The following is a 23,346-nucleotide window of genomic DNA, read 5'->3' as shown; positions in this document are numbered from 1 at the left end:
AGTCTCTTCAACAGTTTGGTGTTGTGAGTTTCTTAGCAATAACTTTGGCGCCAAGGTATATTTTTTTCAGAGGTTTTCAATCTGGTTTAAATCTGGTCTCTGGGTTGGCCATTTTATTATTTCCTTGTTCCCTGTATGAGCTGTAACCCTGAAAATGTTTTAGTTGTAATCTTCTTTTGTGCTATAATTCTTTTCTCTAATTTTGATCACCTTGTTTCCAACAATATAAAGTACCTTGATTATTTTGAATATTTCAGGAAAAAAATCAAGTGTTAATTGATCACTGTACCAATCAGGCATAACATTATGAGCACTGAGAGGTGAAGTGAATAACACTGATGATCTCCTCATCATGGCGTAAGCGTAAGGATTTCAGCGAGTTTGACAAGGGCCAAATTGTGATGGCATGATGCTGTTTTGGCAGCAAAAGGGGGACCAACACAATATTAGGCAGGTGGTCATAATGTTATGCCTGGTCAGTGTATATTCAGACTGTTTTTTTTTTTTTTACTTGCCAATCCTGCATTTGTATGTAGCAGCTCATGGAGGTGTCCTACTGCACACATTCAGAGCATATTTAGGTTTCCAGGGCACTGTTTTTCCCTTTGGCTCTGGGTTTTCTCAAAAAAATTCCACTTTCCAAGTGAAATTGTGAAAGAGGTTCCTAAGGTCATAAATCAATACCTTGTACATTTGTACCTGAATCTGTCAGGACGAGATTTAAATGATTTAGAACCAATTTATCTTTTGTCTAGTTCATACAGTTTGCTAATTGCCTGATCCCTGGCTCTTGCCTAAATTTGGACTGTCTGCTGAACTTTAATAAACCTCACCTGCACCTGCAACTATCTGTGCTGCCTGACACAGACTCAAACTTTTCAGTTTTGAGATAATTAAGACACAACATTGCTGTCACAGTGAATGTTTTTTTTTCCACACTTTTCATGGCACACTGCATGTAAATTACAGAGTACGTGAGGGTAAATGACCCACAATGCATTCCACCAAGCTGTGGGAGGTCACTCTGAATTTCTGTTCCTGAAAATGTTAGAAAATTTAATAGGACACTTGACTGTGCTAAGTGCTGTTAGCTTGTCAAGATTTTGAGACTAAGGTGATTAGTGGCATCATTGGCATTTTACGTTTGATGGTCATGAGGTAACAGTGTGAGGTGATTCTTAATGGTGCAGCAACAAAAGGAGCAGTGCAGTGTGAGTAGTAGTCATATAACAAGCTTATTCTCATTGTATATTGTAAGTTTTCCCTTAAATTTTCTACTTTTCTATAACTGTATCATGTTAAAAACATGCCTTTCTGGCTGCCTATAAGGGTCATCATAGCATCTTGTAAGTGGGCTGAAATGCCATGTTCTTTTTTTTTATTATTGAAAACAGTTTACCCATTATCAAATGACTTGTTCTGATTCAATTAAAGGATAATTTTGACTGAATATTAGAATATGTAATTTTAACAGAAAAAACTGACCATTGGTTTGTCCTTTTGCACAGCTGATATCCTTTTCAATTTAATTCAATTAATTTCAGTTCAGTTCAATTTATTTGTATAATGCTTTTACCAGTGGACTTTTTCTGAAGCAGCTTTAAAGAAATATACAAATTTAGATATAAATTTTAAACATAAACATTGATCCGTAGTGAGCAAGCCAGAGGCCACAGTGGCAAGGAACCAGACTCAAAAAGGAAACCTATCCTCGTCTGGATGACTGTGGACAGTGTGATTGTAATGAATTATCAACGGTTCCATGATTGAGGGTTAAGTGGTTGCAGTTGGTCTTCATGTTTTCCATGCACTGTAATCTCATTGATCCATGTGGGGACATCCTCAGCAGCAATGAATGGTTATGATGAGATCTCCAACCAGATGTAGGGCATCAGGATGGATCAGGAAGGGCTGGAGAGCAGAAGTGGTCATCTCAAGAGTAGCTTGATACTGAGGGATTGGGATGCATATAAGTGGGACATTAAAAACAGTACTGCAGTATATTTAACAGTACTCTTGAAAAGAAGCCAATTTGAAAAGAAATGAAGAGGTGCTGATTAGGCTTTGTTCTTACATTGGACAGGCGAGGTAAAGGACAAGGGATTGCATAAAACATCAGCAGATGTGCAATGAATTTCCTCTTTATCCCCCTCTCTCTCTCCTTCTTCCTCTCTTCTCCAACCAACCCCCGCTTGCTTCATTTTCTCATGCCCCATTGTGATCACTATGCTTCTGAATGTTCAATCACACCACCAGCTGAGATTTGTGCTCTTTTCCCTCTCTCTCTCTCTCTCTCTCTCTCTCTCTCTCTATCTCTCTCTGTATAAGGCTCATTTTCCAAGCCCTGTTTCCATATATGTCCTGGTTTTGACTTTTGCCTGTGCTAGAATTCCGATTATAGACTGATGAGCAGACAGAAAGAATCGTGATGTTTGAGGGTATGAAGGAAGACTCAGGGGACAGGTGGGATTTTAACTGAACTCCAGGCTTGCATTTATTCAGTCAGGTGTTTTAAATTTCGCTCATCAGAAAATGACAAAACACAACTTTCGCTCCATCAAATTTCATTTCATCAAGTGTGTGTGTGTATGTGTGTGTGTGTGTCTCACAGGTTCTGCCAATCAGTCTTACACACTGTTTTTGGTCTTGATAGTGGGTTACATGGAAGTACCTGAAAGCACTGAAGTCCTTGAAAGACTTACTATCCCTCATTAAGAGCTTGTGGCTGATTTACAGCATGTGGCACTCCTCTCCCTCCACCACCTGGGACGAAAAAGTCCCCAACCCTCTGCCTGGGGAGCCTGCAATCAGCTCAGACAGTCTGTAAAATAGTGGGGGGGTGAAGTAAAAGGAAGAGAAAAGTCAGGTGAATGCAACAGTAGGCTGCCACACCCACAACTGCTTTTACCTGGCAGAAAGCCCCTCTTGCAGCTCTATCCATACAATTTGGTGCACTGTTTTTAGAAAGCCCAGTCAGTGGGCTGGAGATGTCTGAAAAAGCCCTACAAACTGCTTCACCCCAATGGCCCAAGTGGAAACTCTGTATTTCCACCTGTCACCAAGGAGCATGGGAAGAAACAACAGGTAGGAAAATGGGTTCGGGGGCCATTCTGGGGCTACCCCTGCACCTTGATTCAGCAAGGACTAGGGAAAAGAGAGAGCAAGGAAAAGGGGAGACACCTGGACCAAGCAGTGCCACCTGGCACTTCTAAGAGGGCTGCAATTAGGTTGAGGGACAGGGGATTTTAGCACTGGCCCACTTCACAGTTCTTGTCCAGAGTCATATGGCAAATTGCTCCAGTACCACCAGATTGATGATCCATTGTGTGTCCCACTCTACCATCTGCTGTGTGAAGGTGAAGGGGCAGCTGACTTTGGAGAGCTGCAACAAATGGAAGCTGTCTGTTGATGCTCTGCAGCCTGAGGATGATGCACTGCAAGACCACCCTGTTTATACTGGAATACTACAGCTGTATCTGGCATGGACCTGGAAAGCCACCTTACCCTGATAGCAATGGGAAGAGCTTCAGAGCTTATTCATTCTCTGGCTATTACTACACAACTGCCACACACTCAAAGACATCCAGGAAGGCCTTCAGATCACCTCTGGAGGCCATTTCAGAAAGCATCACATGTGGCCTGGCAGGGAACACAGCTGGATATGCAGCCGCTTCTTGCGACTCTTGCAGCCTGCTCTTTTGTGAAGGCTTTGAAGTAGCATTGCTGCTAGTGCTGTAGGTCAGGGAATACATGGTGTTAGGTTTGGTGGAGGGTCATGAGGATTTTGAGATCTTGGCTAATGGGGACATGTAACATGGCCTCATTGCATCTGAATATTCCCCAATCCCAGGATTCTGTACCACAGTAGAACCCCAGTGTATTAGGGTGTGGAGGAAGACTCAGGAGACAGGCAGAATTTTACTTGTGCCCTGTGCTTGTGTTCATACAATCAGTGCTTTTCAGTCCACTTTCAGTCCAACTCAACAGGAGAGAGAGCAAAACTTTCAGCGTTTACTATTTCAGGTTCAAGTTTATAGTTCCTGGTGTGTGAACATGTGTGTTAAATGCTCTGCCAAGTGGTCTCACAATCTGCCTTGATCATGCTAATGGGTTACAATGAAGTATCTCAAAGCGCACAGATATACAAATAAGTATGCCGGTAATGACACAGAAGTGAGAATCATTAAGTGTTAGCTGCTGGCTCGACCTGCCTCACAGCTGATGCTTGACCACACCACCTCCAGAATAACAAAGCACCTGCTGACTTTAATGCACTTCTGTCCTGCCACTTGCATCACGAGCACAGCAGTCCTGTCCCATCAATTCATTTTACTCTGCTCTTCTGACTTTTGTGTAAGCAGCAATAGTAAATATGTGTATGGACCTTAAGCCTTCCAATCTTGCATCAGTATAAAGTCACATTCTAGTTTTCATTTTGAAAAGTGTAGTGTATGACATTTTATACTGTGGGACACTAATGGCAAAGATCAGAATGAAAAAGAGAAAAGCATGGCTTGTGGAGAACTTTGTCTGTGGTTTGCTTACTAAGAGAACTTTATCTGTCCTTTGTCACATAGAAAAGACAAAAACAAAACAAAAATCTTTCGGTGCTGTCTCTGCATATGACTTGATGGCACTGTCATACTTATTCTCTAGAGATTTGAAATTTGTTATGTGCTATAAGCTGTTATGAAACAGTGTCAACTGATATCATGTCACAAATAAAAGTCAATAGAAAAGAGAACAGTATGAACTCAGAAGTGCTATAAATGAATAGTAATATATTTATGTATAAATGGATTAATGTTACTACAGTATGCTTAACATAACTGTATAAATATTGTGTTTACCACTCTTAAATACATACTTTGTGCAATAGATAGACAGAGTGACATAGATAGATAGATAGATAGATAGATAGATAGATAGATAGATAGATAGATAGATAGATAGATAGTGACAGTTATAAAGAACACAGCATCACACCTATAAAAATTGCATGTCAAGCATGAGCTCTGTGCAAAATAACACAACTCCACTCCTGTGAAGTGAGGCAAGAACAATACACAAGGTGATTCTCAGCTAGAAAGAAATTCTCTTTCTCTCTACATTTTCAAACATGAGAAATCTGTGTCCAAAAATAACCAGTGTCACACTTGTACATGTTTTGTGTCTCTTACACACACACACACACACACACACACACACACACAGTGTTAAGGATATGCAGACAGTCAGTAGTTTTTTAAAATACAAAATTCACAATATGTGTTTAGGAATGTTTTTATCTGATCTAATGTCTCTATCTAGTATCTACCAGAAAAAGAGAAAGTGAGAGAGAGAAATTGTGAAAAAGATTTCTGAGAGGACATTTTAATCAATAAAATGTATACAAAAACTATAAATCTTAGTCCACACCTACATTTACTCTGCTGATGTTCAGCTTATAACAGCTTCCAGCTCCAAGTTTCAGGAAGCGGTTATGTAATTTGCCCTGGTGTTCACATAATATCTCTGTCTTCTATGCACTATATGTGGTGGGATAGGAAAACCCTTCACAAGGTTACTGAATTCTAATTATAGTTCTAAAACTGACAGGATTTGCTGAACTAAAATATGTTTCTCTTTTGCATGTATAACAACCAGACATTTCAGCATCTTAAAAATTTAGTTACTGCCAAAAGTAAAAAAGGAGACAGTTGCATTTAAATATTCTATTCTGATACCACTGAAAGATGTCCTATTTACCTCTGTATTTATAACATCTACTCATGTAAAAAAAGGACTGCTAAATTTCATAGAATATACATATATGGCAAAACGTTTCTGGGCACCTGAAACATCACACTTATATGTGGCTCTTCCACAAACTGATGTCATAAACTTGGAAAAACACAATTGTATAGAACATCCTTACATGCAGTAGCATTACAATTTCCCTTCACTGGAACTAACAAGACCATCAAGACCAATCATTCCATTCCATTATCTGTACCGCTTATCCGATCTATCATCGGGGAGCCTGTGTCTATCTCAGCCATCATTGGGCATCAAGGCAGGATACACCCTGGACAGAGTGCCAACCCATTGCAGGGCACACACAGACTCATTCACACACTACAGACAATTTAGAGACTCCAGTCAGCCTAGAAGCACTCAGTCTTTGGACTGTGGGAGGAAACCCACCAAGCATGGGGAGAACATGCAAACTCCACACACACAGTGAGCGGGAGCGAAACTCAAAAAGTTTTTAGCCAAAAAGTGTAAGTTTGTAATGGAAAGTGAGTCCTCACTTTGATTATCAGCATTGTCCACATCCATCACTTTCTCATTACCTGAGGTAAATGTCCTCGTCCACCTCAGTGGGAAAATAGTCACTGATTAATTGAATCTTTTGACAATTTCTTTTCTTTAGTTTAAGTGCTCAACTTTGTTTGTGCAAACCTTTTTTGATAGCTGTGGATTTTTTTTTTTTGACCAATAACAAATGCTATTGCAGTTCTGGTCCAGAAAAGAGTTTGAATAATCTAATCAGGACAGGAGCTGCTAATGCTGTATATAATAATTATAGTTAACCTAATGTTAACTAACTTACTAATAAAATAATTTGTGCAAATATCATTTACAAATTCACAGAATTTAACCTGAAAGTTTAAAAAGATACTTGATTTTTCTGGATTGAAGAATATTTATTATTTATTATTATTTATTATTTTTTTGACTCACCATCTTTTTAACTATCTGTTGATTTTTGTCTCTTACACATTTGTTGATTTGCGTCACCTACACATTTACCATTATTCTTCCTCAGTAGCTGATTTATCCTGGGGTTGTGGTGGATCAGAGACTTTCCTGGGAACACTGGACCCTAGGCAGGTATATACCCTGTATGGGATAACAGGCCACTCACACATACTCACACACAGTCACAGCTTGTACACACCATGGCTTACGCAACTGTGGAGATGTGTAATATACACATATTATGGGCGCAGAGGACACACACACACACACACACACACACACACACACACACATACACACACACAATAACACTTGACCATTTCTCTTTATGTCTGTAATCATGTCATTTCCTAAAGTGAACAAAATGAAAGTGCTCTAGAGCTCTTGAGTATATCTGTAACACTGAATGGATATTTGTGTGTGTGTGTGACTCATTATACAGCTCTTTGTAGTGCTGTAAAAACTGGATGTGTACCAAGTGTGTTTTTGATCTTCAGTGGCAGAGTAAATAGGAATGTGTTGAAAAACTGACCTTAAGTGAAGAGATAGAGAGAGACAGACAGAGAGACAGACAGATCATACCTGTGTCATTTTGCTCTGTATTACAGGATGCTGGGTTTATAATTATCAGAGCTTTAAGATGTTACAAAATGTGATGTATCCATGTATTTTTCCCCCTCTCTCCCTTTGTCTATAACAGCTACATATTTCATTAGATAGTTCTATACTGTAATTGGTGTGTGTGTGTGTGTGTGTGTTAAATTCCTGCTGTGAGTGTAATGAGGAATGTGACAGTTTTGATGGTTTAATTCAGCATGACTGAGCCTTCTGCACTTAAAGGCAAACACACTTTTTGCTGTACTAATTAGCTGTACTTATCGTGCTAATTTCCTCAGAGGTCAGATGAAGGGGTGTGTGTTTAGTTATTCAAACGAAGAGAAAAAAAAAAATTATGGACAGTAATATTTGATTTCTGTCTCTCTCTGCCTGTCTGTCTTTTTCAACATGTCTCCCATTTCTTCAGTCTTTCTCTCACTTTTCCTTGTCTATTAGAAGGGAAAGACACAAGAGAATAGAATGGAATGAAATATAGTTTTGTGTGTATGTGTGTGTGTTAGAGGTCACTGTAGGAGACAAGCATGTTTCCTGCTGTTTTGGGCCGATTAAGAGATAACTAATGAGAGTTAAGTAAGGTGAGTGTTGGCAGAGGCTCAGTAACTGATACTGGCAGACTTTAATGCAGCTGCTTTAAGCAGGACGTAAAACTACTTATGTGGAACTTATAAAAAGAGTAGAGCATGCAGTACCCTATTCGATGCAAGCACTTTGAGATGCTTTGTGATACTCGGCGGTTTCAGGGCACAGAATTGCTACCTGCTTATACTGGGTTTTATTTTGTGTGTAATTGCTTGTGTAAACCAAATAGACCTGAACAAATGCACTAGATTTGCAAAAGTTTTGGAAATGCTGTTTTACCTCATAATTGCTTGTGTATGTCAATGATCATCTTTAAAAAACAATCAGGCAAGTTCATGGCACAGTTGATTTGCATTTGGTGATGGCAACAAAAAAGCTATAGGCAAACACTCACACAACTGAAATGATGAGTAAAAAGGCTTACTGAGAGAAAAGTTCTTTTGACTCAAGTCTATACCAATAAAAATATACCAAGTCTATACCAATATTATTAATCATCATAAGAACCTCTTGAAAAGACCATAATCTAGAGCTAGAACACAGAAGAGGTGAAAACAAAATGGTTTGACCTAAACAACAAAAACTAAACTAAACTAAACTTAAAAAAAGCAAGAAACTCCTCCTACAGTCGTATTCTTATATATATATATATATATATATATATATATATATATATATATATATATATATATATATATATATATATATATATATATATATATATATGTGTGTGTGTGTGTGTGTGTGTGTGTGTGTGTAGGTTTGCTTGTCATCATTATTTTTTTCACATTTAACTACATTTCTTAAGTTAATATTTCTTTAGGCCCAAACCTTCTTGCCCGACACCATCACTAATGTACCTCAGTGAACAAATCCCCACAACCGCATTCCAAAATCTAGTGAAAAGTCTTCCCAAAACATGGCGCTTACCATAACCACAAAAAAGAGGGGGCTAAATCTAGAAAGGGATATTCAAAATGCACATATGAGTTTGATGGTCAGGTGTCCAGAAAGTTTTGGCCATATAGTGTAAGCCAGAAATGGCACTGGCATCACATGACAGATATTAGGTTTGACAAAAAGTATGATTATTATGCATGCATTTAACATACAGTGACATATGACTCGGAAAGGTTTAGCTGCAGTGGATATAAAAATTTTACACATCAGCAAGAAACAAGGGGAAGGTGTACAAGACAGTGGTGAAACCGGCCATGCTGTATGGTTTAGAGGCAGTGTCACTGAGGAAGAGACAGGAGTCAGAGCTGGAGGTAGCAGAGCTAAAGATGTTGAGGTTCTTTTTGGGAGGGACACGGTTGGACAGGATTAGGACATCAGAGGGACAGCTCATGTTGGTCATTTGGGGGACAAAGTTAGGGAGGACAGATTAAGATGGTTTGGACATGTTCAGAGGAGGGAGAGTGAGTATATTGGTAGGAGAATGTTGGACATGGAGCTGCCAGGCAGGAGGTAAAGAGGAAGGCCATAGAGGAGGTATATGGATGTAATAAATGAGGATATGAAGCTAGTAGGTGTTGAGGATGCAGAAGATAGGGATAGGTGGAGAGAGATGATTCGCTGTGGCAACTCCTGAAGGGAAAAGCCAAAAGAAGAAAAAGAAGAAGAAGAATATTTATTTATTTATTTATTTATTTATTTATTTATTTATTTATTTATTTATTTATTTATTTATTACCATGGTCTCATCAGACTTCTTTTTTCTTATTTTTCTTTTTCTCATACAAAATGGCTTCTCTCTAGCCACCTGAAAAGGCATGTAAAAGAAGATTGTTGTTACATGCAGGGTGTGACCAGTATTTTTTTTACAGCTGTTCCTGCAGGTCTTTGAATATCACTTTAGGTCTCTTGGCAGCCTCCATAATACATTTCATTTTAAATATGATTAATTCTGAGCATAGTCACATGCCCCATTGTGGAAGGGTTTGCACACTTTACAGGTTTTTGGACATTTACCATGATTCACTTGTTACATCAGTTGTAATAAAGGTTTGTAGAATTTTTGGTATCCACCGAAAGACAGCATAACTAAAATCTGATTGCCAGAAGGTAACATAGACATTAACAGACCCTACAGTAGTGCTGGGATTAAGAGAGTGACAGAGATCAAGAGAGTGCCCAGTGTCCTTTTATCTCAGTCTCACTAAGTTAAGTGTGTCGACTCCTTGCCTCATGCAGCAGTGCATTGTGGGTAATTACTGAGTCTTTGGCCTCTTGATGATTGAGAGAAGCTGAAGGTCCTGTGGTTGTCACGGTGGCTTCATCACCTGAGTTGTGTTCTGCTTTACTCATACACTGAGTCACTGTATGAAAGAGACACAAAACATAACATCCAACTCCCCCTGTCTGTCTATCTCTCTCTCTCTCTCTCTCTCTCTCTCTCTCTGTCTGTTTATCTTTCTGTCCAACTTAACAATCCCCTCTCCCCGGCAAAAGAAGAGGAAGAAAGAGAAACAGTGAGGAAGAGAGAAAGACAGAAAAATACCCAGTATTTTTATTTTTTTTTTACAAGCCAGTTGTGACATTCAGTCCATTGCTCATACACTTGAATGACTGGGACTTGTGTGCACATGTACATGTTAAGTTGTTGAACTACAAAGTGCCGCCATCCATCTCGATGTGGCAGCAATATGAGTGAAATATTGATCTTCCTGCTCAGACGTGAGACGAGCCAGAGAAGTCAGCAGTAGCACATGACGTGTTACATCAGACACACCACACACACATACTTGAGAGAGAGCAGAGAGTGTGGGATGGAATGATAAAAAATAATATATAATATTAAAGAAAGAAAAGATGGGGGACAGGTATTTGGTGGTGTTGTGGTGTACATGTGTGTGTGTGCTTGTGTGTGACTGTGTGTATATGTGTGTGTTTGCTTGTCTGACCTGATGTAAGCATCTCATTAACGTTTCTAATGGCTCTCAGACTTAATCAGCCTCTCATTGCTGTCTGATTAAAGCTGACACACACACATGAGAGAGAGAGAGAGAGAGAGAGAGAGAGAGAGAGTGTGAATGGAGTTCCCATCCATGCTTTTCCTCTTAATGTTTTTTTTCCTAATGAGAATCAGAGTGAAATTCATATTTTTGGTCCCAGAAATTATGGAAATCACCTGAGCAGGAAGATGGAGCCTTTCTAAATAACAACTAAACAAGTGAATAATAAAAGAAAAAAAAACAAATCATCATAAAAAAATAACAGAAATTATCCAGAAATAAAAATAAAAATAATTTTTTTAGCTTGTTTGTCCAGAATACCAACATCAAAGACAATCCTTCCCTGTCCTCTGACACTGATTTTGCATGTCAAGATGCTTGGTTTTACTTTGTTCAGATGGATTGAGTTAAATCATATTTCCGAGGCAATCAAACAGCACTAGGTTTGCAGAGAAGTGGCTGGAGACCAGCACACTCAGGCAGTCTCAGACTGATTGTTTTTGTCCATACTTGAGTATGATTTGGCAGGTAATAACACAGCAAATGAAACATACTGAGGCTGGGAAAATGCACCAGGGTTCAATTCAAATGTATTAAATGCAGTATATGTGACATTGTGACACTGAACATACTCTGCAATATTAAAACACTCTCATTATAAGGGAGGTAAGTTGTATTGAGTTTTAGATGAATCTCCTGATCTGCTTCTGTAATACACTAACTGCCAATAACCCCATTAGTTAGGAAGCTAAAATAATGCAAAATGAAGGCATCCTCTTGCTAAGCAACACGTATTGTGAGTTAGGGAGCACTTACACAGTCATCATTTTTTTAATTAACCCATTTTTCAAGACAAAGACATTTTATTTTATGCAGAACAGTTTATGACAAGGTTTCATGTATTTGATAAAAGCTTGTCAACAATAGTGACCATAGATTTTGTTGGTGCAGGAAGACATTAATAACAACAGCAAAATTAAGAGACACTATCATACTTGACTTGCTGTATGACTGTCTATGCTATATACTGTCTAAATCTAATACATTTTTACAGTAACCACCTTACAGGCAGTTGTGAGTCAACAAAGATATAATCATCCAGCATACAGTCTAGCAGCTTTTGAGTGGTTTTAGAGTCAACTGTTCTGACACAGCTGTTTGATACAGCAGGCGTTTTTGCCGGGTTTTTACCAAAATATCAAACACCAAACGAAAGATCTGAAATTATTCCAAAGTTTGTGAATTGAAAAAGAAATACTTCTTTTTCTAAGCCTTTGCATGAAAAACAAAGTCACTGTGGTGCACACATATTTCTGATGTACAGACATTATCCACTCCATAATCTGCCTTTCCCTCTCCCAGTGTTTTCAATATATCTTACAATAGAAACACAATAAACACACTAATAAAACTTTTAAATACTGATTATTTGCTGTAAAATAGGAGCTTTGCTTTAAAAAAAAACTAGCCCAATTTGGCCACTCTTTCATTAACAGTGCTGTCCACTGCTCTTCCTTCACTGAACGCGAGCATGGGGCAGCATGAGTCATTTCCCAATGGGCCTCTACTGTCCTTTTTGCAGTTTCTATTTTTGACCAATAGACGCATTAATAACTCTATAGATGCTAAGTGGGGCAGTGTTAACACTGCTCTTTGTGCAACATCTGGAAAGGTGAATAAATCAACAGAACATCAGCCTATATATGTGAAATTGCGGCATTTTTCAAGCTGTTGGTCGGACTATTGGCTTAAAAAAGTAGTCTCTGGTACCTTGTGGGCAGTTTTACGGAGAATTTGCCACAGTTTTGCACTTTATTCTTTGTTTTGCATTCATTGTCTAGCAGTGTTCATTATGTTTTTGTTAGAAAAGGATGAATTCAAGGCTTTATACTGACTCAATATTGAGGTGTCTAAGATTTTTACACAGGTAATATGTGGATGTACAGGAACATAAGGGGGTGTGGGTGTTGTACAAGGAAGTCCAAGCTCTAGTTGTTTTCCTTGTTGAGAGCCTGAATGGCCTGTGGGAAGAAGTTCCTCCTCATTCTCTCTATGTTACAGCCTACAGGGAGTGGAAGCTCTTATCTGACTTCAAAAGAAAGAAGAGATTATTGTTTGGATGGCTGAGGTCCTTTACCATCTTTCTGGCCTTGGTCAAGCACTGCTTGCTATAGATAGATTGCATGTCAGTGAGCTCAGTGGGGATGTTGTCTTCAAGACAAAAAAAACAAGATACCAGATAAGAAAAAATACACTTTACCACAAATACCACAACCATTATAAGAGTAATTAGCAGTCATGTACAATGTACAATGTCAACCATCAAGAAGTGTGACAACCTCTATGAAAGCATAACTTTGGTGTTCTGGAGCACTCTGGTGTGTGTCTACATTATGTCATAAACAATGACATGAGCCATGACCTCAGAGAAGCAACTATTGCTGCTCATCAATATAGTAAGGGTTATACATTCATCTTAAACAATTTAAAATTCACCATTCTACATTGAGAACGATTATTTAGAAATGGAGAGTCTTCAAGATAGTTTCAAATCATCAGAAGAAGGGGCATCCCAGCAATTTCAGTCCAAGGTCAGACTATTTAATGCTCAGAGATATAAAGAAAATCCCAGAAGCTACATCATGTGACCTGTAGCCCTCTGTAAGTACATTAAATGTTTATATTTATGTGAGCACAATCAGAAAAAGTCTTAACAGCTTTCATGGAAGGATGACTTAGACAAAAAGCTCCTTCACTCCATAAAGAATATGGCAGCATGACATTTTTTTGCATCCAAACAATCCCAAATTTCTGTAACAACTGACACCAAGGGGAACTTGCAGTCATTGAGACAATGATTGATGATCTATACAGAACCGTACACAACAAGCTGTGATGCATGGTATGTTCTGACACCTTTCTGTTGTAGCCAGCATGGAGCTTTTCAGCAATTTGTGCTACAGTAACTCTCTAATCACACAGGCAAGCCTTTGCTCTCCACAGATCCACGGATTGTCCTTCTTGAGACCATTTTAGGCATTAACCACTGCATACTAGGAATACCATCACCTTTTCTTTTAGAGACGCTCTGACTCTGCTCTGATCACATCACAATTTAGCCCTTTTCAATGTTGCTCTGATCCTTATGCTTGGCAATTTTTCCTGTTTCTTTTACATTTACTTTAAGAGCTAACGGCTGGAGTGCACAATAAAAAAAGAAAGAAAGAAGAAGGAAGCAAAACACAAATTAGCAAAACTGAAATAATGGCTACAAGCAGAAACAGAACATTGAGGATATACTTGTGGCAAAGGGGAAAAAACAGACAGATAGTACCTGATTAAAGGAAACTGGAAAAAAGGGGGGGGATGGGCAAGACACATGTAAGTATATATTTGTGTGTGTGTGTGTGTGTGTTTGCACAGAAAATGCTCGGTAAAGACATTTGCATAATTTCTACTTTATGCTTCTATATGAATCCTACGGTTCTGTTCTGCTTAGTGACTCATATGTCAATCAGCAGGTGTTTCTTCTACATTAGCACAGCAGGATATGTGTGTGTGTGTCACAAGATGTTGATTGGTTAATTACTGAGCATGCTCAGTCTCAGAAAGGGTGCTTGTTTTAAGGCTAAAGATTTCTATTTGTGTAATGTGGGGTCAAGGCATTCTGTCTTTTTAATAGTGATATGTTTCAGCAGTGGGGCTAGGGTGGGAAAAGGCTTGAAAAAAAAAAACCCTCAAATGCCAGCAGTCACCCCAAAGAAAGTAAATAATTACAGAGAGAGGCCACCAAGATGAAAGGCTTTGTGCCAGTTTGATAAGCCTACTTGTGGCTTAATCCACTTCACTTCTGACATATAGTACTGTCATTACAAATGCCAGTTATTCACACACACACACATACACACACATGGAAAATGCACTGGGTAGAATGCACTGAGAAGTGCTATTAACAAAACAAGATCTTCTGACGTTTAAATAAGCCAAATAAAATTTAAGAATTTTTAATAATGCACTTTGAGCAGCTTTCCCAATCAATAAATTCTATTTCCTCACCTTTCAACAAAATTTTATCATTTGTCTACACAGTCTAGTTGTGCAATAACAGAAACAGAGTGAACACAGTTGACAGATCTTTGGTTGTAGTGCCATTTAAAACACTTTATTCAAGTGAGGATTTTAAGAGGAGTAATAGCCAGAATGGCACACTGCATCATCAGTTTTGCATTAAATTCATTTCATTTTATTTATTTTTTTTTTTGGTTGGTCAGGCCTCCCAAAGGTTGCCTCTGGTGTATGGCATTCTGAAACAAATGTTCTCACTGAGACTATGAATGACCATTAGAGCCTGAAACATACAAACATGTCACATACACATATGTGCCAAAAGTTTGTGGACACCGGACCATGACACCCATATATAAGCCTTCCCAGACCTGGTGCTACAAATTTGAAAGCACACAATTGCATAGGGCTTCTTTGTAAGCTTTAGCTTTACAATTTCCCTTCACTTGAGTGAATGCACCCCAACATGTTATAGCATGACAATGCCTCTGTGCACAAAGCAAAGTCCATGATGATGTGGTTTGGCCCACAGAGCCCTGATCTCACAGAGGTCACAGCCCTGACCTCAACCCCATCACTCACATGCTTTTGTGGCTGAATGAGTATAAATCCTTACAGGCATACTCTGAAATTTAGTGGAAAGACTCAGATATTCACCCAAATATTGAACTACTTCACGGTCAAGGTCACTTCTGGGTTTTTGGGACATTTAAACAGCGTGCATGCCAGTGTTTGGAGCAAAGAATTGTCAGTTCTACTACATACCAAGCTGTTTCTCTGATTCATTGTATTTGTTCCCTTGTGTATGACCAGTGATTTGTTTTTTGTTTTTCTGATTCTCCAGTTAGTGATCTTGATAGTGATTTTGTCTGCCATGTTTGATTACCTGCCTGTTACCATTTTTCTGTGCCTGTTTTTCGAGAACCCTTGTTTGGATTACATTTTGGAGTATTCTGCGTTGTGTTTCTAAACTCTGCTTATGGATTCTCAACCCTCGGCATCTGGGGCATCATTACAGAATACTTTATCAGTGATGAATCCAGCTGAGGTGATGCAGCTCCAGGCTCTCATCATACATCAAGGAGAGATGCTCGCCACAATCCAAAAACACCCACCTTCAGCAAAACCAACAGGCCTCCTCCCCTGCCTTCTCCCCTCCTCTTCTCTTCCCTGTAGTGGTTCCCTGACTCTAACCCATGCAGCTGGACAGAACCAGGGTGTTCCCTGAAGAGTGCCAACACCACCTCCATAAACAGCTGTGTTTTTATCGTGGCCATCTGGATTCCATTGTGCAACATGCCCCGAGAAACCAGCATCCCAAGCACCTAAGGTGGGCTGGACTTATTATTACTATAACCACCACCCCATTCCATGTAACCCATCAGAAAAGGCTGCATCACAAATCAAACCACCCCCATAACCCTCAAAATCAGACTGCTTCACACTAAAAACCTGGCTTTCTACATCATCTGCTCTTCATCTAATACCATCATCTTAGTGTTCCCTTGGCTCCATTTACACAACAGGTGCGCATCTTCACAAAATTGGACTTGAGAAGCGCCTACAACCTGATTCAGATGGAAGAGGGGGATGAATGGAAGACCGCCTTCTACATCAAGAGGGGGCACTGCAAATTCATGATAATGCCCTATGGCCTGACCAACACCCCCGCAATATTCCAGGACTTTGTCAATGTGGTCTTCCAAGACCTAGTCAACACCTATGTAATCGTTTACATCGATGACATGCTGGTTAATTCTGCCACCCCGGAAGACCATGCTCACCATGTCCACACCATACGCACATGCCTGATGCAACACCACCTCTACATAAAGGCAGAAAATGTGAATTCCATGTAGACACCATTTCATTCTTGGGATATATCATTATTTGGCATGGGGTGGAAAAAGACCCATGTTAGGTACGAGCAGTGACGGAGTGACCCTTACCCTCCAACTTGAAGGAACTGCAACTTTTCCAGGGTTTTTTCAAACTTCTACAGGCAGTTCATACAGAATTGCAGCTCTGTAGCATCCCCGCTTACCACGCTCCTATGGGGAAAACCCAGACATATCCACTGGACAGAAAATGCCAAGACTGCTTTTGAGAGACTCAAGAACTGCTTCATGACAGCCCCTATCCTGAAACACCCTGACCCAAACATAACTTTTGTAATGGAAATTGACACCTCCAGCGCTTTGGTTGGGGCAGTCCTATCCCAGTTTAACCCAGGCCGTCAATCCAGATTTCAAAACAGCAAGGCTGATGCACTCTCATTCCACCATGAACCAGCAAAACCGACTCCTCACTCCTTGAATCCCACCTGCCTCAGAGCACCCATGTGAAGGGATGTCATGGAGGATATCCAAAGGCCCAACAGTCAGAGGTTCCCACTCCGGAGTGCCTGCTAACCAAGCAATATGTGCTGACCAGTCTACGCACCAGGGTTATCCAGTGAGCACACACATGCTGTCTTACAGGCTTCAAAAGTCTGCCCACAATGATGGAAACTACCTCGGCCCTGTTTCACCATGTCTTCTGCATTTACGGTCTCCCAGAATGCAATGTGTCAGACAGAGGTACCCAATTTACCTCTTGAGTCTGGTGGGCCTTTTGTGAACATTTGGGCATTAACATCAGCCTCACCTCAAGCTACCACCAGACTAGGCCGGTATTTGAGATCATACTGTGGTTGTGAACAGCAGTGCTGGAGTGAGTTCCTCCCATGGGCGCAGTAACTAACACCTTTGCAGTGCCAACCACTGGGGTACCAACCACCCCTGTTTCACCTGATCGGGTGAGCCCTCTGATATTCTGAATGTGTGCCTGACCCATCAGAAAACACCTGGAGGTGTTCCTAGAGGGGAGGGCTCTGTAACATCTTGACCTGCCAAGCCTCCTCGCTCGAATATTGAACCACTTCTGGGTCAAGGTCACTTCTGGGTTTTTGGGACATATAACAGAATGCACAAGAGCATTATTATCAGTATTATCAGTTCTACTACATACCAAGCCATTTATCTGATTCATTGTGTTTGTTTCCTTGTGTATGACGTGATGGACAGACCTGATCCCAGAGAGAACCAGTGAGGAGTGAGGAGCACAGCGAGGTCCAATAGGAAAGCAAGGGCCACAGTGAGGCTCAAGGGGGAGCAAGGAGACCAGCGAAGTGTGTGGGGGGAGTGAGGAGCGCTGAGAGGCACGTGGGGTGAGCGAGGAGCATGGCGGCAAAGTCAAAGGGTTCCAAGCGACATCTGCAGCTGAGCAGAAGAGCCAAGCGACGTCCACCACCAAGCAGAAGAGCCGAGCGACGTCCTCAGCCGAGCAAAGTCCAAAACTGAGCTAAAAAAAGATCCAGTGCTTTGTAAACAAGAGAGGAGCCAACTGGTGTGGTTTAGGCATCTTACACTAGAGTGGTTTCAGATACTGAATAGATAATACCTCATAGTTGATTTAGGAACACCAGGTCACTAAAGTCCAGACATAGAGAAGTCTGGGCTAACAAAAAACCTTTAGACAAAAAACATGTAACATTTATGTGCACCAGCAGTGTGTCTGGGCAATTTTAAAATAGCCTCATGTAAAACAACTTCTTACCTGCTCTGCCAACATAATCAGATAACCTTAGACAGATGTTAACATCAGGTCTGAATCACTTCTTGTTTGTATATGTCACTCATTGTATCTATATTTGAGATGGTTTTTTTTAAACTTACTAAATCCTTTTCCCCATTTTGCTGTTTACTTCAAGACAGTATTTTTGGTGTTTATGTTAAAGGTCACTGGGCCTAGGATAAATAGGATTTAGAGACACAGTTGCCACAATTGCCTGTATTTGTAGAACACCTTGTGCTAACAGCAATGAGCAAAGAGCAAACTATTTTTTTTGACTATTTTTAACAGCATTATTTGAATTTCTTAACCTTATGTTGGCAGGGGGTGCGCTGTTCTGAAGTGGGATAATAAATGTTATCACTGCTTATTATCTGCATCTTTAATAAGCACTTAGAGTGCCTAGCTCTAACTGATTGATTCTCAAGTCAAGCAATCAAATCAAATGCCGAACACATTTTACCATTCATCCACACAGCTGGGTAACTGTGCAACTCCACTAGAAGGACTAGTCTGCAATTTGACATAAATAAATATTGTGCTTAGTGCAAACCAGCCATGAACGGAATGACTAATTAGGAAAAGTCAAGATGAGATAAGAACTGAATGTTGCTGAAGTCAGGGTGCCAGAGTGTATGACACTTATAATTACTGATCAATAAGTACATAACTCTGAATTTCAACATATTTGAACTGTTGGCTATTATGCACATATACACTCACTTAGCACTTTATTAGGAACACTGTACGCATACTGGGTAGGGCCTCTCAGCTCACAAAACAGCCTTCGAGGTGTTGAAAACATTCCTTTGAGATTCTTCTCCATGTTGACATTATTGCATCATGAATTTCATGCGGATTTTTCAGGTACATATTTATGCTGTAAATCTCCCGTTCTAACTCATCTCAAAGGTTCTACTGGATTCAGACACATTGACTGGGAAGGCCACTGAAAAACGTTGAACTCATTGTCTTGTTAATGAAATCAGTTTAAGATGATGTTTGCATTATATTATGCAATATACATGCTAGAAGTAGCCATTAGAAGACGGGTAAATTGTTGGCCCACTTCTTTGGCTCCCAAACCTGGACCTTGGCTGTGGGGACCTCCTGGACCTCCATGTGTTCACAAAAGACTGAAATGCTTCCACACAACATTATGGATTGAGAATGCCCGTCTTCCCTGCAGCACCAACACAACTGTGCAGGCTTTGCTCTGATCCAGTGGCCATGAGATTTTTCCTCTTTGAAGAGAAAGAAAGAGCATGATAATATGTTAGAGAGGCAGGGGAATAAAAATAAAGTGGGAACCATGTCCATGATGGAGGGGAGAAGAGAGAGAGAGTGAAAAATCAGGGATACCTGGACCAGGAACTGCGCCATGTGATCTTCCACCCCATCTCCATTCACAGCTTGATCACGACCCAGCTGTCACAAATGTCAATTAAGGGAAGCCTAATGTAATGTGTTACAATTTTTTATAAAGTAATTATCAACATGTTGTTGCAAAAAAAGAATTGTCATTTAATGATATATTTGGTATGATGGATATGCCATATGTCTGAGAGATGACAGGTGTAAAGCAAAGTCTAAGAATATAGTATTTACCAAGATGGCACTGTTTTTAAATATGACTTTTCTGGGTTTCTGAAAGCATGTCCATAGGGAAATTACTCTGGTGCTGGTCCATTTATAGATGTGCTGACAAGCTGACAGCTTTTCTTTCAGTTTATATCTCCGGTCACTTTTCCCTGAAAAACAAATACTTGACTTTACTTACATTAAATGGACAGGAAAATTCATTAATAAGAAAAATAGCTAAGATAGAAAAAACTGAAATTCAATTACTAAAAAAACTCTTACAATTCATACTGTAGACAGGGATGACCAACTGCAGACAGAAGGTTGAGGTTTGGGGAACAGTTTGAATTCTGTGAACTTGTTGACCAACCAACTCCATCATATGTTTTTGTTCTTAAATAAGAAAAAAAAAAACATACACCAAATGTAAAAGAAATAATTAAATGTATTAAATAATTAATTAAATAATAAAGTTGGTTAATTAATTAATTAACTTGTTCAATTTAATAGACCATCATTAATCTAAAAGTTCAGTTAGAACATAAACATTCATGTAGATACATATCAGTAACTAGGTAGGAAAACAAAGACATAACCGCCAGGTGCTTCGTAGACACTACATGCACAAGTTTTTAATACTTATTTATCACTGTTAGTTAAGAAATAGGTATATGAATGTTCTATTCTAGTTGGGCTTTGTTGGCTTATTCAAACATTGTCAAAAAACAACAGCAACAACAACAAAAAAACAGAGTATTGTGATGTGTTGTGAAGTTTCAATCTGAATAAATTTGGTGAAAAAAAAAGATCAACCAATCAACTAAACATCACAGAATCTTTGCACACATTCTGTGATTTTAACTTATTTTAAAATACCTGTGAGCCTCTTGGAACCACAGTGAGGTATATCCAAAGTATATATCACAGTAGAATGATGCAACATGTTTGTGGGCACCAGACCATCACATACAGTATGTAGTTCTTCTCCCAAACTGTTGCCACAGAGTTGAATGTCTTTGTGTCCCAAGTGCCCCAAACATGTTCCAGCATGACAATGCCTCTGTGCATGAAGTCCACAAAGACATAGATTCAGGTGGAAGAACCTGAGTGTCTTGCACAAAGCCCGTCCTTTAACCCCCTGAAGAACGCTGAATTTTTGTCCAAAATCTTGTGCAAAGCCTTCAAAGAAGAAGAAGATCATAATAACAAGAAATAGAGGAACTAAAACCTTTCTCAAACTTTTTGTCATATAATGTACATAATGACACTGTCAGAGATGACTCAGCTGCCTGTACAGACAGAAAGTTCTGTATTTAAAGGTCTTGTTTATGTTTTAAAATAGCATTTGCTTGCTGTTGAAGAGACATATATGAGCATTTGGGAGGACTGACATTGTCACATGATGAACCTTACCTTATTTTATAGTTTAATGCATTAATACCACTGACCCTTTCTTTTCAGTGGCTCCATTCCTTATTCTCCCCAACCATTCATGTCACAACCAATAATGCAAACAAGTCATAATGACTACTAATGTATAAATAAAAAAAAATATCTTGGACACTGGACTTGTCTAGCAATAATATAGAATAACAGTTGACAGTTTCACCTGTCAGCAACAGTGGCCCAGCAAAAGCAGGATGCTGGCAGTATACTGAAAAAATGTTTCCCCTCTAACCAGTGAAGAATAGTAGCTTCTTCTTGTGCCACCTGCTCCAAAAATGTGGATATGCGAATGCAACATTAAAAGTATAATAAAAAATTAATGCAATGCATAACTTATCATTTTTAGTTGCTATATATCACAAGTAAATCTGATGCTTGATGTGAGTGTGAAAGGTCAAGAAACGTCAGATTAACAAAATATATCTATTGTAAAAAAAATTATAGGTGTCAGCAGTGATTTGCAGAGGTGGACGCAAGTGCAGGTGGAAGAGTTTTTAATAATAATAATAATAATAATAATAATAATAATAATAATAATAATAATAATAATATTCGAGAGTCCAAAATGCAAGACAGAATCAAAGTCAAAACAAGCAGTGGTTAAATGATATACAAACAAGATATCACAGGCAAGGCATAAAAAATACAGGACAACGAGAAATAGGAACTATGGTCAAACTGGGAAATCAAAACAGTGAACAACCATATACTAGACACACAAGGGTTTAAATACCCAAACTAATCAAAGTGAAAATTCAAAACAAGTGAGAATAATCATGACACAGGGCAACAATAAGTGACAATACAAACAAAATGTTGTGCTGCATGGCTCTATGCAAGGGGGAAATTCTATATCAAGTCAAAAATGTAGCCAGAAGAGTATGTAATGAAGACGAATATACTGACTACCTGCTATTCTGTTTATTTATACATTGTGAATATTGCTTCTGCCACATTGTTACCACTATGTAGTCAGGTTGATATTTGTAGCAGTCTCTCAAATGATCTTAGCTTGCAAGGTTTAAACAACCAGGCTGGGGACAGGTCTGCTATTCTGTACCCAAGCAGGCATTGTTGTGTTTCACTGTTCTGTAATCCGTTTAGGCCATTTAACGTTTACCACGTAGTTGAGGCAGGCTTCCACTATTTTTTCAGTGTCACATAATTCCCCCTTGCTATGGAATGCACTTCTGATATGTTCAGTGCTCTGCTGCTTGATGCTCCAGAACAATTTTTCTTAAATGTTGCTACTGGAAATGGTTTTCTATTGCTAAGCATCTAGTTGTAACATTCTAAGACTGCATTATTTTCACACCGCAATGTGGGATTAACACTACAGTGCCGTTAACACTGCTTCAGAGCGAGGTTTCATAAAAAGTAATACTAAACCTGCTTCTAATTCACAAGTGTGAAACGTTTACTACTCCACCTGTAGTTAAAAGCTTAGTTAAAAGTTTATAATGACAATAACCCACTGAGAAATGCATGTGTGTATTCCATTCCATTCATTTCATTTCAGGTCTCATTACTGCAGCTGATTGTATTACTTAATGCTAAGTCAATTAACCACTGCTTACACACACACACACACTGAAATCTATTTTGTGTTAATTATATAAAGCAGCACAGTTTGTTTTCTGTAAAAACACCAAGACTTCAATATTATTCCTCTCTTTTCCCCATTTTATTCTTCCCCCTCTCACTGTCTTTATCTTTAATCTATCCCTCTTCTACATTTCAATCA

The 23,346-nt window shown here is 39.2% G+C and overlaps 1 protein-coding gene across 2 annotated transcripts in view; it reads left to right on the top strand.

Moving 5' to 3' along the window:
* The window catches only part of sphkap (SPHK1 interactor, AKAP domain containing), a 96,094-nt gene that overhangs the window by 11,879 nt on the left and 60,869 nt on the right, over nucleotides 1-23,346 (top strand). The window lies entirely within an intron of this gene.

This window comes from Hemibagrus wyckioides, linkage group LG04, assembly GCF_019097595.1.
Source record: "Hemibagrus wyckioides isolate EC202008001 linkage group LG04, SWU_Hwy_1.0, whole genome shotgun sequence".
In the NCBI taxonomy this organism is placed as follows: Eukaryota; Metazoa; Chordata; class Actinopteri; order Siluriformes; family Bagridae; genus Hemibagrus; species Hemibagrus wyckioides.
Note: the sequence above shows the minus strand (reverse complement) of the source record. Positions and strands in the feature narration are given on the sequence as shown.